Source organism: Camelus bactrianus, chromosome 1 (assembly GCF_048773025.1).
Source record: "Camelus bactrianus isolate YW-2024 breed Bactrian camel chromosome 1, ASM4877302v1, whole genome shotgun sequence".
NCBI classification, from domain to species: Eukaryota; Metazoa; Chordata; class Mammalia; order Artiodactyla; family Camelidae; genus Camelus; species Camelus bactrianus.
The window spans coordinates 73,053,098-73,068,871 of NC_133539.1; positions in this window are offsets into that span (position 1 = coordinate 73,053,098).

Genomic DNA, 15,774 nt, shown 5'->3' on the forward strand with positions numbered 1-15,774 from the left:
TAACAGAGCTGTGGGGAATATAGGGCTAGGCAGTGCACTCAAGAGCTGTAGAGCGCTAATAAAACCATAACAGTCTTTAAAAAAAAAAAAACCTTAGCAGTTAAATCTCTACAGGCATTAGTACCTAGCTTCACATGCCTCCCTCATCTGCAGCCTTAAACCTCAGAGCTTGGGAGTCAGCTTTCTTCAAGATGCACATATCAAATAACATTTGCTTCTAACAGAGACCACTTTCATCAAAATTTAACAATCGGGTCTGGAGTGCAAGTCTTCATAAAGATGGTATCCTCATACACTCCCTAATTTTGTTTGTGAGCTGCAAAGGTATCCTGATTGGTAAAGTGCACACATGCTTCTATCTCCAAAAACTAATATGATGATAATTATCATTCTAACAGCTACCATTTACAGAGCATATACTAGGTGGCGGGCCCTGGGCTAAGTCCCTCAAACATCCCTCAATCCTCCTGACAACTCTGAAAAGGAGCTATTTTTATCCTCATTTTTCAGCCAAGGAAACTGAGGCTCACAGAACTTGTGGGACTTCTTTGAAAACATACAGACACCCAACAGTGTGACCAGGATTTGTCCCTGGATCTTACGATAGCATTCAAAACCCTTTGCCTGTTCCGTACTTCACAGATAAACTGGCCTGTTAAATTTAGGTCCGACCATTCAACCAGCCACCAGTTTTAGTTAACTGTAAGAATCATCACCACCCTCACTAACTGGCTCCCAAAAGTGAACACTAATCACAGTGTGCTTTAGGAACATCATAACGGGTGGTGACTTTTTTTTTCTCGTGAGACAAAAGATATTGCTGCTGAGGTAGTCCGTCAACGTTCCAAATAAACTCTTGCCATGCCGGCACCCAACCCCTCCTGTATGTGTTGATTTTGTTTTGTTTAACTAAATTCAAAACTTAATAGTAATCTCTGCTAATTTTCATCATGTCAGTTTAAACCCATTATTCTAGTCATTGATTTTCTACACTTGTCATCTTTTCTGTTAACTCTCCCTCACAATCTGGACCTCTCTGCAAATTTGATGACTATTATATATGCCCCCATTTAAGTCATTAATGAAGACATCAAACAGAACTAGATTAAGTAAGGACCCTTCCTTTTTCTGAAGAATCCCTCTCTGTGGTCACAAAGGCATGCTGTTAATCCGTCCAGCTCTCCTGCCATCCAGATTTTCATGAGAGACTATCATCTTGCTGAGAATAAGACACAGCTTATTGAACCAGTTGGTTTTTCAAAATCAATATCAATAACATTTAATAGCTCTGGGGTGGTTTGTTTGGTACTTAGAAATCATTAGATTTATAATTTGTTTTCAATTATTGCCCAGGATCAGCATTAAAATTTATTAGTCCAACTGTTTCTCCTTTTGTTAACAGCAAGAGCATATGTTCATTTCCTACCTACTGGCCCTGCTCACATAGTTGGCAACTTCTCATTAAGTTTTATCAGCAGTGGATTGGTGGTCACATCTGTAGACTCTGTAAGCATCCTGCACATGTCATTCAAAAATGGAGGGAGGAATCTATTTGAAGGCATGGACTTATTCAGATATAAAATTCTTATTCTATCCTAGTTAAATGTACTCTGTGTAGAATGTTTATTTACATTGTAGAGCCTGGAGACCATGCACTTCAACAGAGATGAAAGAAATTGAATATATATGTCTTCTTTCCACTCTGTTATTATTATATTTTCTTTCCTAAATTTGTACATCTTCTTCTTCTTGCTCTGAATGCCCTTTTTTGTGGTCTTTGGTGTTTCATGCAGCCTATTGGATATTAAAATTAACCTTTCTTACACCCTTTAAACAGGCTTGTGCCATTCTTTTGCATGAATGTGGCCATTCTTCCAGGGCTCTTTAACATTTGAGCTCATTAAAGAACTCCCTGGGCAATCACATCTCTCTCTTTAGACATCTCCCCTAATATTTTGGATGACTCCTTCAAGATTCTGGGGCAAAATCTTGTTTTTGTCTCAAACCACATTGCATATAAAATATCAATTTGCCTCACAGGTTTATGAATGTTTGGAAACTATTGTAACACATACACTGGAATTTTCATGTTTTCTTAATTTATGGAATAATTTACATAAAAGCTGAATTTTTGAAGAGCTTATAAGATCTCATCAGTAACTGAATTTGGATCTTATTTTTTAAATATTTTCATGTTACTAACACATTGCTTTACTTATGAGACACCTATAATTGATCTATTAAATACATTATTCTTTGTAGTTATTTTTAATTTAGTAAATCTAAGATATTAACTTTACCACATTTACATAAAGAAAGAATAATCCAGTTTAAAATTTTGCGTTGTTTTAACAAACACTATACTGATGAAATAGTACATTATTAGTTTCAGTCACATTTTCAACTCAAAATGTTTCAAACTCTAAAATTTGGGGGGCTTGGCAAAAGCCAGAATCTGTTTTGTCAATATATCTAGCCTTAATTTTTAAACCCATGTGAACTCTAAAAAGGATTTTATTCATCTATTTTTCATTAATTTATCCTGAACTCCTCAAAATATAACATTAGAAGAACTACTTGATGTCTCCAGAATTTAAATTTTTAAGTCATTTTCTAGGAGTTACAGTAAACAAGAGTCAACTCCCAAATGTCTAAAATTTATTTCAAAATGTATAATTCTAAAGATGAAAACTTAAATTGCTTACTTAGAGAGACTGGTGAGGTTAAGAACTGACAGATAAACAATGGGTTTTATGACTCTTCAGAAGACTGAAGCAGTATTTGCTAAGAGAAGTTCATGTCTATAAACAAAAGCAACTAACTCATACCATGCTTCTGACTACGTCTCCCCATTAAGTTGACATGGATGTCGTAATGCAGAAAGATTAGGCTGAAGCATGCTGGGCCTCAGAAATAAAACCCAGCTAACTAAAGTGGTAGAGAAAAGGTACAGTGGGAACTAAAGCTGACCCTTGGCTTCGTAGATGTCCTGTCCTTGGTCATCTGTGAGTTCTTGCTGCCCAGCATACTGCTTGACCCATATAAGACCTTCATATTCTTCACAGAAATGTACTAACAGATAAATGAATGGATAGATGAACTCTATAGCCCACTGGACTTGTAACTATGAAAAGACAGAAGTGTTTCTGGACCTAGGTGAGGCTGAGCTTACAGAAGATGGGCATTGTGGAGGCTGGCAGGAGGTACGAAGTGTCCAAATGAAGGATGACTAGTGGTGTTTAAGAACAAATTTGGAAGGAAAAAAATTCCCTGATTTGCAACCTTAGTCTATTTCCTTAGTGTAAACACTCCCACTGTGGCCAAAGTGGCACCACTGAATGTGGAGTTGGGAAGAGATGCACACAGTCAGCGCTCCCTGAGACGGTGTGAGCAGCTTCAGAGCACCAGTGAGCTAGTCAGGACGTCCGCAGTATCCAGTACTTACATGGGTTACAACTCCTTTTCTTTGCATGTGTGTGCATATGATTTTATTCAAATAAAATGTGAGATTAAATGCTTTAATCTCCAACTATGCAGAAATATAATCATTTAAATTGACATAATAGGGGCATATTTATTGACATGGAAATATATTCCATATTATTATTTATTGTGGGGGAGATGTGAAAGCAGTTAATGTGGCCTAGCACTCTATTGAAAATATAAATACATAATCAAATCCACACCCAGAACGGTTCAGAGTAAAATGGTGGGATCTCAAAGAAAAAGATCAAATATCAAAAGCAATCAAGGAAAATAGACATCTTCCCTGCAAAGACCTATATAGACTTCTTAGCAGCAGCAAAAGAGACCAGAATAAATCATTGAATAATATCCTCAAAGTGTTAAAAGAAAATAGCTGTCAATCTAGACTTCTATGACCAACTAAACTGCCATTTGAAAATGAAAGACAAATAAGGATTAGAGAGATCATAATATGTAGAAATCATCACTGAAAGAAATTCTAAAGGAATTGGAAAGAACTAATAAAAAAAGAAGTTAATACAGATGGAAGAAGCAAGATGCAAAAAAGTAAACTAAAAGCATGTAAATTGGTGTTAAAATTTCAAGAGTAACTACTAAAAATCTAGAAATAGATTCTAAAACTTTTAACCCAGTTAAGCATTCAGAAAATGCAATCAATCCAAAAGGCAAGAAATGAGAAAACAAAGAAACATACAAAGCACAGTATATAGAATATACAAATACCAGAAATAAATTTAAGTAAATTAATAGTTCCAATAAATGTAATTAATCAGTTATCAAATTGGGGGAAAAATTCAGCTATATGCTACTTACAAGAGGCACATGAAAACAAATTGCTGTTGGGAACAATTTTAAAATACATGTAAGGCTTAATACTGAGGCTGAAGTTGCTACAGTTTTGCATGCCAGACACTGACATTCTAAGTAAACTCATCTCCACTAGACTGTAACCCCTAGGAGGGCAGGCCCTTTGGCTTCTTCACAGCATGTCCCTCATGCTGAACACAAAGTATGGCAAAATATTTATTGAACTAATAAAGTAATGTATAAATTTTCCTGGTATACTTGTATTTTTTATTGAAAGCATCTAGTCTTTAGCATCTAAAAAAAATTGTTTCTTTTTTTAAAATAAGCAGTCCATAAGTGAGGACAAAGATGAAAAGAAGGAAAGGTGATTGTTGAAGGTACATCAAAATGTCCAAAAGTCCAATCCAATGTGGAGTGAATGTTTACCTAATAAAAGTTATCTGCCTGATGAAGTTTGGTGTCTAAATGTGCACATGAGAGTTGTTTGGATCACCTGGGACAGTATGTACTTAATCAAGCCCCAACAAGACCAGGAGTAGAATGAGAAAAGAACCCAGAACACACAGGAAATCTGACTCATGGGAAGTCATGCCCATCAACAGCCTCTTTACCTCCTTGGCCAACGTTGCCCCACCACCTTTCAGCCCCTTCGCTAACTCCTGCCACTCTCTCCTGCCATTCACTATTACACCCAAAGTGTCACACCTTGCTTGGTTCTGTCTCTTCATTTCCCCTCCACCTCATCTACAACCTTTTCATCCCTATATGCAGGCTTGGCTTCCTCCTCCTGTTCTGGGAAACTTAGGCGTGAGCAATTCCAGGAGCTCTCTTCTCAATGTTCTGTCTACAAGCCAACAGCAAGTTTTGATTGATTTCAAGACCACACAGCAGTCTTCTCATTTTTGTCTCTTTGCCAAAGTTATCAACTACAGGTAAACATACACACGTGGGCATATGTGTGAGTGTACATGCCTATACATACAGAACACACATACATGTGTACAAACACACCTCCACTTTGTATACCCAGGTAATGGAAGCTGATAATAAAACATTTCTCTAGTATCAAATGTCTAAAAATCTTAAAGGACCATTTTTTTATGGCACAGCATTGTGATCATTATTATTCACATAGGTGACCCTAAGACATTACAAGACATTAATGTCTTTTATGATATAGCAAAGATAAATCATTTCCAGACAATTTTAGTGATCAATGGATTTGAATGAATTTGAACCAGGTCAAAATTGGCAACTCCTGCCTGAAGGATGCTAACCTGGCTAACTCCATCTAGGCACAGGCTTCATGATCAAATGTCATGTTTCCTGAGGACTAACGTTACTCTTCTCAATGACACTTAAAAAGGATCTTTAACCCATGTCTAAAATGGACTTTGTTTAAAAAATAAATAAAAATAACCCTTGTAAAATTAATTTAAGTTCTCTTGTGTAACTGTGCGTGTATTTTCTATGCATCCATCTATGATTGGCTGTCTGTAAAGATTAAGAGCTGCCTAGCACAGACCAAGTGCCATACGAGGGTTCACTATTAGGACACAGAAAGAGTATCTCAGGCAAGACTCACAGTGCTCTTTGGGTAACACGGCTCTTGCCAACGTCTGAGTTTCCTCCTCCTGTTGCCTGGCCCTTTCTTCTTTCCAGGTATTTGATCTGCACTGATCTTGTCTTCTGTGTCCACACTGAAATGTTAACTGGAAAATCAAAAAGCACGCACTATTCTAGGCAGATATTCAAAATTTAATTAATACAACATTAAGATTTTTTAACCTTATTTATAAAAATTTACTGCATTTCTTTTCCCTGCAATCCATGTAATGTGAATTTCTGCACCCAGAATGAACTCGTTTGTCACCTGCCGTAACCCTCCCCAAACTTCTCATGAAGACTTCCTCAGGACACCCTTGCAAGCCCGTAATGAGCCCCTACTGGCAGTGGAAACGTTATTTACAGACATTGGCAGGTTCAGAAAGGAAAGAAGAGCTTCTTGGAAAAGTGCTTTTCCTATTTCTCTTATTCCCAAATCATGCAACTCAAAGATATAATTTGCTATCAGCAAGAGGGGGAAGGGGAAAATGCCAATTTAATTGTTACATATGTGCTATAAGTTGAACTACTGTTAAGTATTTCTGTTGATCTTTGCATCTCAAGATAATAATTGGTTCACAATAAATGATTATTTTATAAACAAATGAAAATCAATAAAGTAGATTTCACTCACCAACAGATCTCATCTTGTATCATTCGAACACAAATGGAAGTTTATTGCATGCACCACAGTTGCTTTATACTGCTTCATGAAGAGAGAAACAAACATCATAAGGTATTCACCATCTGAAACAAGTAAGGGCACTGATGTGTCCCTGACAAGATCAGTTATGAAACTGAATGGTTCAGAGACGACAGTCACACTACGCTTCACTCCAGCATGATTGGAGCCTACTGTTAAAATTGTTTTACTCGCACCTAAATCAGAGAGACTTTCCCTCTGACAGCAGGTGCTACACTTCCCAGGACAAATCAAGACCTCACCTGGCGACATCTCACCATCATTTAGTTAACTACTCCTTCGATAGATACTGCCCAAAATAAGGTATTTCCTTTCTTTTTCTAACTAGACCAGTAGACAAAAACATGACTTTTGAAATTAGCAAATAAAAATCACAGCGTATTTTCATTAGAGAGAAAATGCCATACAATGTGCAGCAAATGCTTTCTTAAAGCATATTCTAGCCAGAAAAGTTGAAACGGAGACTTCTGAGGAAGACAACGTAGTAAGTCTGGTTTTGGTCCTGCCTTCCTTTTATTAAAATATGAGTTTATGTCTTCAAAATGTAAAAAGAAAGCTGAGCAGATTAAGGTATGAAAAGGAGCATGTTCAGCCTCGTATGGCATAAGCAATGACCTCTTAAAAAAGTGATGAAGTCTGGGTTTTTTTACCAAGAAATCAGAGCTTGGAAATCTTTCAGTCAGTCAAAGATTCCAGACCAACAGCCTCAGGCTGAATCTGGTCCAGAGCCACAAGCATACTTGTATATATGAGATATTAATGTTTAGAAATCATGGATTTTGTGTAAGCATCTAGATTTCTAGTTTCTCCCAAAACCTGGGTTCTGGGATCCTCTGACTTGGAGGTTCCCCTGTCTCGGTGGGAGGTTGGAACCGGAGAAGCCGTGGCAACTCCTGTTATCCTCATTTGCACACTTTTCCTTCAAGCTGCTGTGGAATTAACTAGATTGAGTCCAACTTGTCGTTCCTGCCAATCCTGAGACTCAGACCAGGGACAGGCTAAAATCCAGACACAGAGAATGTAATTCTGCCATTTTGAATGTTTGTTTATCCATTTCACCATTGGTAAGAGCATACAACAAATCTCTAATGCCAAAAGCTGTTCTTAGCCTAAATGGCCTCATTTTAATCTGTTTTTGTATTTGAACAATATTCAGATTGAAACAGCATTTGTTTCTTAGTTTGGTCTGCTAGCAAACCTCACAGGTTGTAAGTTCTTTGAGAGGAGGAAACTCTTAAGCCAGGCCTTCATCTTACACCATTACAGCCCCGCAAGTCGATGAATACTTCATAGTAAGAGAGGTGGGCTGAGTCTCTGAAGGCAAGAGTCAAAATGGGAGTAAAACAACGGTTCCCTTCATTTTTGAATATAAGTAAACGACGTGTCAGGGCATTGTTTAAGAACATAGCAAAGGGAGCTCAAAGCATTGAGGTCAGTCCCTAAATTACTCAAATTACATTGCTGTTTCACAAAATAGGTTTCAGAGCCCAAGTTACCCTGGTTACTGCCTCCGTTCATTTCACAGGCTACATTACATCAACCATCAACTTTGGATGGAAATATTTTAAAAATAAGGAATGAAATGTTTCTTCACCATAATTGCTTTTCCTTTTTCTTTAAGAGATAAAAATTACTGATACTTTTCATTTAAAAGAAAAAGCCAACTTTCAGTCAGCTTAAGTGTTTTAAGAACCAAACCATTTAAATGTAAAGCTAAAATTGCTTTACAGTACTTCATGAAGACAGAAACAAAAATCATAAGTATTCAGAACCTGAAACAAATTCTTTTTATGAAACCAAATGCACGGAATCAAATATTTTTCCAAAGCAATAAAATATAACTTTCCTTGGGGTGTTTGGGATATTTCCTCCAAACTTCTGATTGATAAGCTTTGCAAGAGAAAGACTGCTTTCTGAGGCGGTAAATCGCCTGCTGACAGAGTCTCCACAAAGCTTCAGTGTTTGATACCAAGCTGCTGGGTTGCGAGCACAAAGACATCAATTACCCCAAAATAGATTGGGGCAGAGTCCAGTCCGCTTATTAGTTCTTTAAGCTATGTCCACAGGGGACAGAGAGAAAGAGAGATTTGGCAATCAGCTGGTTAATTTGATCACTGCAGACAACTGCACTGTATAATTTAGGTCGGAAACATACCCTGACCTGGTATTCCTAATTTGGAACATTCATCAAATTAATCAAATAATTGCCAATTCTCGATTTCACTATACCCTGGTAAACAGGGTCCCAGTGACAATGATCAAGTTTTCACTTACAATTATAAACAAAATGTGACGTGACATTATCTGGGCGTCTGCACTTTTAGATGGTGTTCCATTTTCTACATAGCCCTTCCAAACCACCTTCATTCTCCCCAGCATATCAGCCTATTTCCCCTCATCCTACCCTTTCCTGCCAAGATGATCTCACCTCCTGGCATGTGAGGAAAATGGAGGCCGTAGATTCCCCTCTCTCAACACATAAACACTCTTTGTAGCTGCACTCTCCTTAACTTCTGTCCCAACCAGGAGCACTGTCTCTCCTCTGCTATAGAACTATCTCTGAGCACATTCTCCAGATCTCATCAATGCTGCTTCTCAGGGAACTTGTTCCCTCTCATCTTCAGCCTTTCTCTTTATACTGGTTCAGTCAATGAACAAATGAACCCTCTCTCAGGTGAAAAAGGCATCTTTGTTCTGTTTAAATTAGTATGGCTTAAATTAGTAGGTGTTTTCTGAAAAACAATTTGGCAATGGGTTATCTAAGTGCCTTAAAAATGTTCAGATCTTTTGACTAGATAAATCTCTCCTCTAGGAATCAGTTCGAGGAAAATAGTACAAAATATGGACCAAGCTTAATTTCAAAAATATTTATGGCAGCATTGTTACGAGGGGAAATAGGAAAAGAAAAACTAAGTATTTAATATCAACCATTAAGAGTAACTTTTCTGAAGAGCTTTCAATGTTAGGGGAATTATCAAGTGAGAAAGTTATATAAACAGATTGAAAGCTCGTCCGTAAGGCCTAGCAAGTGAGTGCAGTACCTGCTACCAGAGGATGAAGTGACGTCCCTCTGCCAATGACACTGTTCGAACATCAGGAGGCGATGTGCCTGTCTGCCTCACTGTCCCAGCCTTCGGCAACTGACACAGTGCATGTGGCGGACAACTAATAAATATTTATTGAGTGAATGAGTGAGAAGTTTTATTTCTGTCTAATCAAATTACTCCATATGGAGAAACACCCAGGGAGCAGTGAGGGAGGAGAGGGGTCTGCCCAATTAGATCAGCCAAATCGACCCTGGTGATTAACACAGGGACACACGCTGGAGCCAGTTCTCTGTACAGGGGAAAGAGCCTGCAGTCACTCATTTGGTCTCTTCTCAACTGAGTTAAACTACACGGAGGAGACTGGACAGGAACAGCAAAAAAAAAAAAAAAAAAAAATGGCAGCAGAGTTGAATTAGAGTGGTGGGGTTATGAATCATCTTTTTGGCTTTTTAATACCTTCCTGTACTGCCCTAATATTCTGCAGTGAACGTGTACTCTACATTTAATTTGAAAAAAAGTTTAAAAGTAAAACCCTGCATTGGCTCTCCATGCCCTGACATACCCTTATAGCTACGTGCTTCTTCTCTAGGAAGCACCTTCTACATCCCTGGCCTCCCCTTTCCCACCCTTAGGGTCACCTCTTGACCCACCAGTGCACTGAAATTGGCATTGCCATGATCACCAGAGATCTCCCAGTTGGTATATCCAATAGTTACCTCTCTATCCTCATCTTGCTGGACATTTTGGCAGCAGTTCACACTGTCTGACCCCTACACCATCTGCTTGAAACCCTTTGTTCCTTGGGATCCCAGGACAATGCTCCTGTCTTTTGTCCTCCACTTGTCACTCACTCTTCTCCTGTCTCCCACACACTAAGTGATAGTCATCTGGGACCCTGTTCATTCTTCTTCTCGCTGTAGATTATCTTTAGGTGATATCTCATTACACCTTGACTTCAGCCACCCTGGGTGATGATAACTCTCCAAACTTACTTCTCTAGACTATCTAAGCATTGGCTGATATATAAATATAATGAAAGCCTAATCTTTGGCTGAGATCACTGATGCTTGTTGCATCAAAAATCAAGGCCCTTTGAGACACCTCACTGCTCCAATACATATTAACAGTCACCATGGCTTTCAGATGTTTATTAAGTAAACGTTTCCCTGAATACTGCCTGTTTTTTCAATTTATTTGTTCATCCAGCATTCGTTATGTCCCCATGGGTAAAAAAATGAATTAAACTCATCTGTGCCCTCAAAGGCCCACAGTCTAGTGAGAGAACAGACAAATCAGTTGTACGGGTGAGTTCAGTGATTTGGGTCCACGTAAGATGCTACGGGAATAAAGAGCAGCTGGGTGAGTCAAGAGGAGTCTGTCGGTACAGGGTCCTGAAGGACAAAGGTCTTGGATTCAGGCGATGGTGGTAGGAGTGAGGAGGAGGAGACGGTGGGCTTGTGGATTTTCTGAATAATACTGGGGCAATGGTCAAATAGGACTCCCAGGATTCTGGCTTAAGTGACTAAATAAGTGGCCATAACCCCTCCCACCATCACTACTGCCGACCAAGTCAAAGAAGAGAAGTGGAGAAGCAACTATAAGCAGTAATGAGTATGTCAGTTTGGAGCGAGGTGAGTGTCCGATGTGAAATCCAATCTCTATGCACGTGGATTGTTTTCATTTATTGAATAAAAAAAGCACCAAGCCAAACAGCGTGGATACTTTCTATTGTTTGTGTTAAGAAGGGGAGAACTTATATTCTTATTCGTCATTAAGTGCAAGTAAAATTGTATTTGCTAAGACGTGCATAACGAATCTCTAGAAGGGTATGTAAGAAACTAAGAGCAGTGGCTGCCCTTGGAAAAGTGAGAAACAGGGACAGGAAAGAGATTGTCCAAGCTACTCCTCTTCATGCTCTCAGAGCTTGAGCCATAAATGAATCATCTGTTCAAAACGTATTTTAAAGGGCATATAGGGGGAAAGAGGTCCCACAGAACAAAGTCGGAAAATCACAATGGGATGAGGAGGTCACCATTGACTTCGGCGAGAGCAGCATGAGCATGAGGTGTGGGCAGAGGGAGCCGTGGGGTCCGGAATGGGAGGCGTGGGAGCCCTCTTGCCGGGTTAAGAGGTGAACGAAAGGAGGTAAAAAGGAGACAGCAGGGACAGAACACTCCTCTAAGAAGTGCTGGGGAGAAGTGAGGGGGGAAGAGGGAGAGAGATTCAAAGCTGAAAGAGGGTGCCAGATTACCACTCAGGTCTCCTCAGCAGGGTCGCAACACAGCCTCCCCGGCTCCTCAATCTGAACTTCAGCCTGTTGCCACAGCAACCCCAGCGTCCTGACTCTCCTGCTCACCGCAGGAAGCGGCACAATACAGCCAATGTCAAATGAGTGGCCACTTCCAACATCCCCCCTCTCTCTTTCGGGCTCTGGCACCCTTCCTCACCTGGCTAAGACCCGGCCAGACAGCCCACCTCTAGGAAACCTCCCCTGCAGCCTCTGCTCCGCACTCCGGTAACGCCCAGGGCCGCCTCTCACAAGGTGTTGCTTACTGGTTCAGCCTTATCTGATCTCCTTCATTTAGTCATTTGGCACATATTAAATGCCTATGGCATGCCATAGTGAGTGCCAGACACTGTGCAACGTACTAGAAATAAAAAATGAGTGACCAACGTGGTTCTGCCCTGAGTGCTCTTACTGTCTAGTAAGGAAAACAGAAATGAAACCAAAATTAGCTACCCACAAACGTGGTAAATGCCGGGAAGAAAAGGTAGAGGGTAATCCTGGAAGTGACTTGAGGGCAAGAACATAGGGTTTTTTTCAACTGAAGTAAACAGTAAACATTTAAACATTTAATTGAAAAATCAAAATACAATCAGGTTTCCACATATCTAAACAAATTTGTATTTGTACTAAATAGCTAAGTAAACCCAGGGCAAACAGCAATTAATAAAATATCATATCACATAGAAAGAGGAGAAGGAAAGTATTCACTGAAAGAAGAAAACGCATGAGTATCACTCACTTCTTGCTGCCAATGTCAATCCTTCTTCTAATCGATCATTTTTCTACACTACTGCATAAAATCAGCTAAAAGCTTGACTGAAGCCTGAAAGGTGTTTTTGGTCACACAGAAATACCCAGGTGTTCTATCGCTTGGGGGTGGCTCGGGTTCTCTTAGCTCTTTCACTGGTTGAAGTCACTGTTGGAAGTATATTTGCCCTGCTGACCTCTGACCCTTTAAGATAATCTGGACACGCACACTTGTCCGCTTACCTGCCTGGAGCCCAGGCTGTGTCCACTTGGTCTCCTGGTGTTTCAGTTCCCCTCTCCCTCCTGGCCTTTGGCTCTGACTTGCTTCTGGACCACCATGGGGAGGTCCCCAGCACGGTCACAGCTTCCTCGGAACCCAACCACCAGATTCAAATGTTTCTGAAGTATTTTAAAGCGGAGGGCAAGACCTCTGAATGTTTGCTGGCTTGTGAGCAATGAGGGGCTCCTGTCCAGGCTAATAAGCTCAGTATGTCAGAAGGTAAGACTAATTAGACCAAGATTACAAATCTTTTCCAAAACAAGTCAGTCAGCTTTGACCTTGCCTAAGGGACTAAAAACTTTGAAAGTTTCTCTATACCTTCTCTTTGTCTCCCATCTGAGGTAAATTTGCATTGAGGGATATAAAATGTCCCTCCAGGAGCCAGGTGACTAGAAGAAATGGGTGAAAGAAAGATATTTTTACTGTGAGAACTTTTTAATTGTCAAATCATGTGAATCTATTACATATTCCCAAAAACAAAAATCCATTTTAAAAATAAAACTCAAAGTGAACTTGATCACCTCAGTGCTCGTGTTAGAACCCGGAACTTAGAGGGTCAGGAGTTCTGAGTCCTCCGTCACTACTTGCCCTGCCTCCCCCGTCTCTCTATGCTTCCTCTTGGCCCTAGCCTCCCTATTCCCCACCCTGTTTCCCTGTCTCCTTTTACCCATGTGTTCACTGCTCTCCATAGGTTGGTAAGTTCCTAGTGCCTAGCACAGTTGTTTTGCACTTAAACTGCACATATTTTTCTTAATAAATGCTATAATCTTTTAAAACTACTTTACAGATACAGGCAATATATAGCTTTAGTCCTGGCCAGATGTCTTGCAAAGACATCCTTTGGTCCCAAAGCCAACAGTGTGAGAATACAGGGACAGGGCAGCACAAATCACAAAATCATTAATTCTGAAACAACATACACTGGCCTCTCCCATGTGCGTGACCATGAAGTCTGTTCCATCTCCTTAGATTATATTTAAATCCCCCCTTTTAACAAACATTGATTCATTAATTCAATAAAGATTAAAGGGTCATTTTTGTGGCACGTGCTGAGCTGACACTAGGGATACAAAGTCAAACAAGACACGGTCTGTGTCAGGGTCAGGGAGTTCTGGGAAGCTGGTGGGCTGGTTCTGTTCCTGGGTGTCTATTGGCCTGAGGCTATGTGCCTGGAGAATTTGTGTTTTCTCTCCAGGGGAGAGTAATAGTCTTGTAAGGGACTGGAGAGGAAAAATGGGGGAAAACAGGCAGAGACACTGAAAAGTCAGCATGATTTCAGTCCACCCCTCCTTCACTCAGCCTAAGGCACTGGTTTAGACCTACTATGATGAGGGAGATTTTGGAGTGAGAATCTGAAGAACATTCTCTCATGAGAGTCACTCACTGGGCCATTCAAAGCACAGGCAGTGCAGCTGGGGGCCCAGGGGACAAAGCGCCATCCCCCACCCAGCTCTGCCACAGACTAGGCACCTCTTTGGAGCCCTGAAAGCTCAGCAACGACCCCGGTGCCAGTGAAGCAGTGTTGTCATGGGGACCTGCAGCCAGGCCAAGGGCAAGGGGACAACGGGTTACCAGGCTGGGAAAGCGTGCGTGAACTGGTTCCCACTCTGGAAACTGAAGGAGGTAGTGCAGGGAGTTGGGGGTCCTACAATCATGTGAGGGGCCGTAAAGAGTCATGATTTGACCCACAACCTGAAGAAGACCTCATTTATTATTAGCCTCATACTCAAAGCTAAGAAAGTTCAGGTTTATTTGGGTTACATTTAAATCGTGCTAAAAGCTACCTGCAGGGACTTTCTCAATTTGACCCTATTTCTGCCCTAGCACCACTGGATTAAAAAAAAAAGTTTGACTTCTTAAACTATAATCTCCTTGAGGACAAGGACTCTATCTGACCTCTGGATCCATAATTCCTACTACAATGGCTGTGCTGGACGGTCTCCAATGACACTGGTAGCTTCAACTCCACAGGAAAAATACTGCATATTTACATTTAAAAGCTAGCAAATAACCATTCTTCGTATTCAAAAGGACAATCTGTTTCTTAATTGACTTTTGTTAGTAAAAATTTTGAAAAAATTTAAAAACAAAAGGCCAGGTCAAAGGATTTTTAAAACCAAGGGGAATATTTACATACAATAGTAAAAACAAAATGGAGTGGAAAAAAAATCTCTGCCTTAGGAATAAAAGCAATAAAAGGCCCTGTCCTAAATGAAAAGGCTCCCCCATGAGTACTACACCCATCACTGTCATCATTCTGCCTTTTCCCCGGGACCAGAGAACCACGAGAGTTAAAGGGAAAATTTGAGATCATCTTATCCAATTCTCTCATTTTATAATGTCCAAAGGTCCTTACAGCTTTAAACTCTAGGGCTCTGAAAATTTATGATTCTGTAAATTAACAAATTGATTTCTGTAAAGGTTTTGTAGCATTTGCATGAAAGGTAGTCAGTTTGGGCTGCCAGAAGAGAATACTGTAAATACTGGGAGGCCTCTCCACAATGTGAAATTTACTTCTCACAGTTTGAGAGACTGGAAGCCTGAGATCAGGGTGCCCGGGTGGTCAGTTCTGGTGTGGGCACTCTTCCAGGTTGCAGACAGCTGACTTCTTGTTGTATCCTCACTTGGTGCAAAGAGAGGGGAAGAGAGCTCTCCCAGGTGGCTTTTATAAGGACACTAATCACACTCATGAGAGTTCGACCCTTTTGATACAATTACCTCCCAAAGCCCACAACTTCTAACAGCAGCACATTGAGGGTTAGGATTTCAACATATGAATTTCATTCCATTGCAGGAACTATTGAAATAAAAA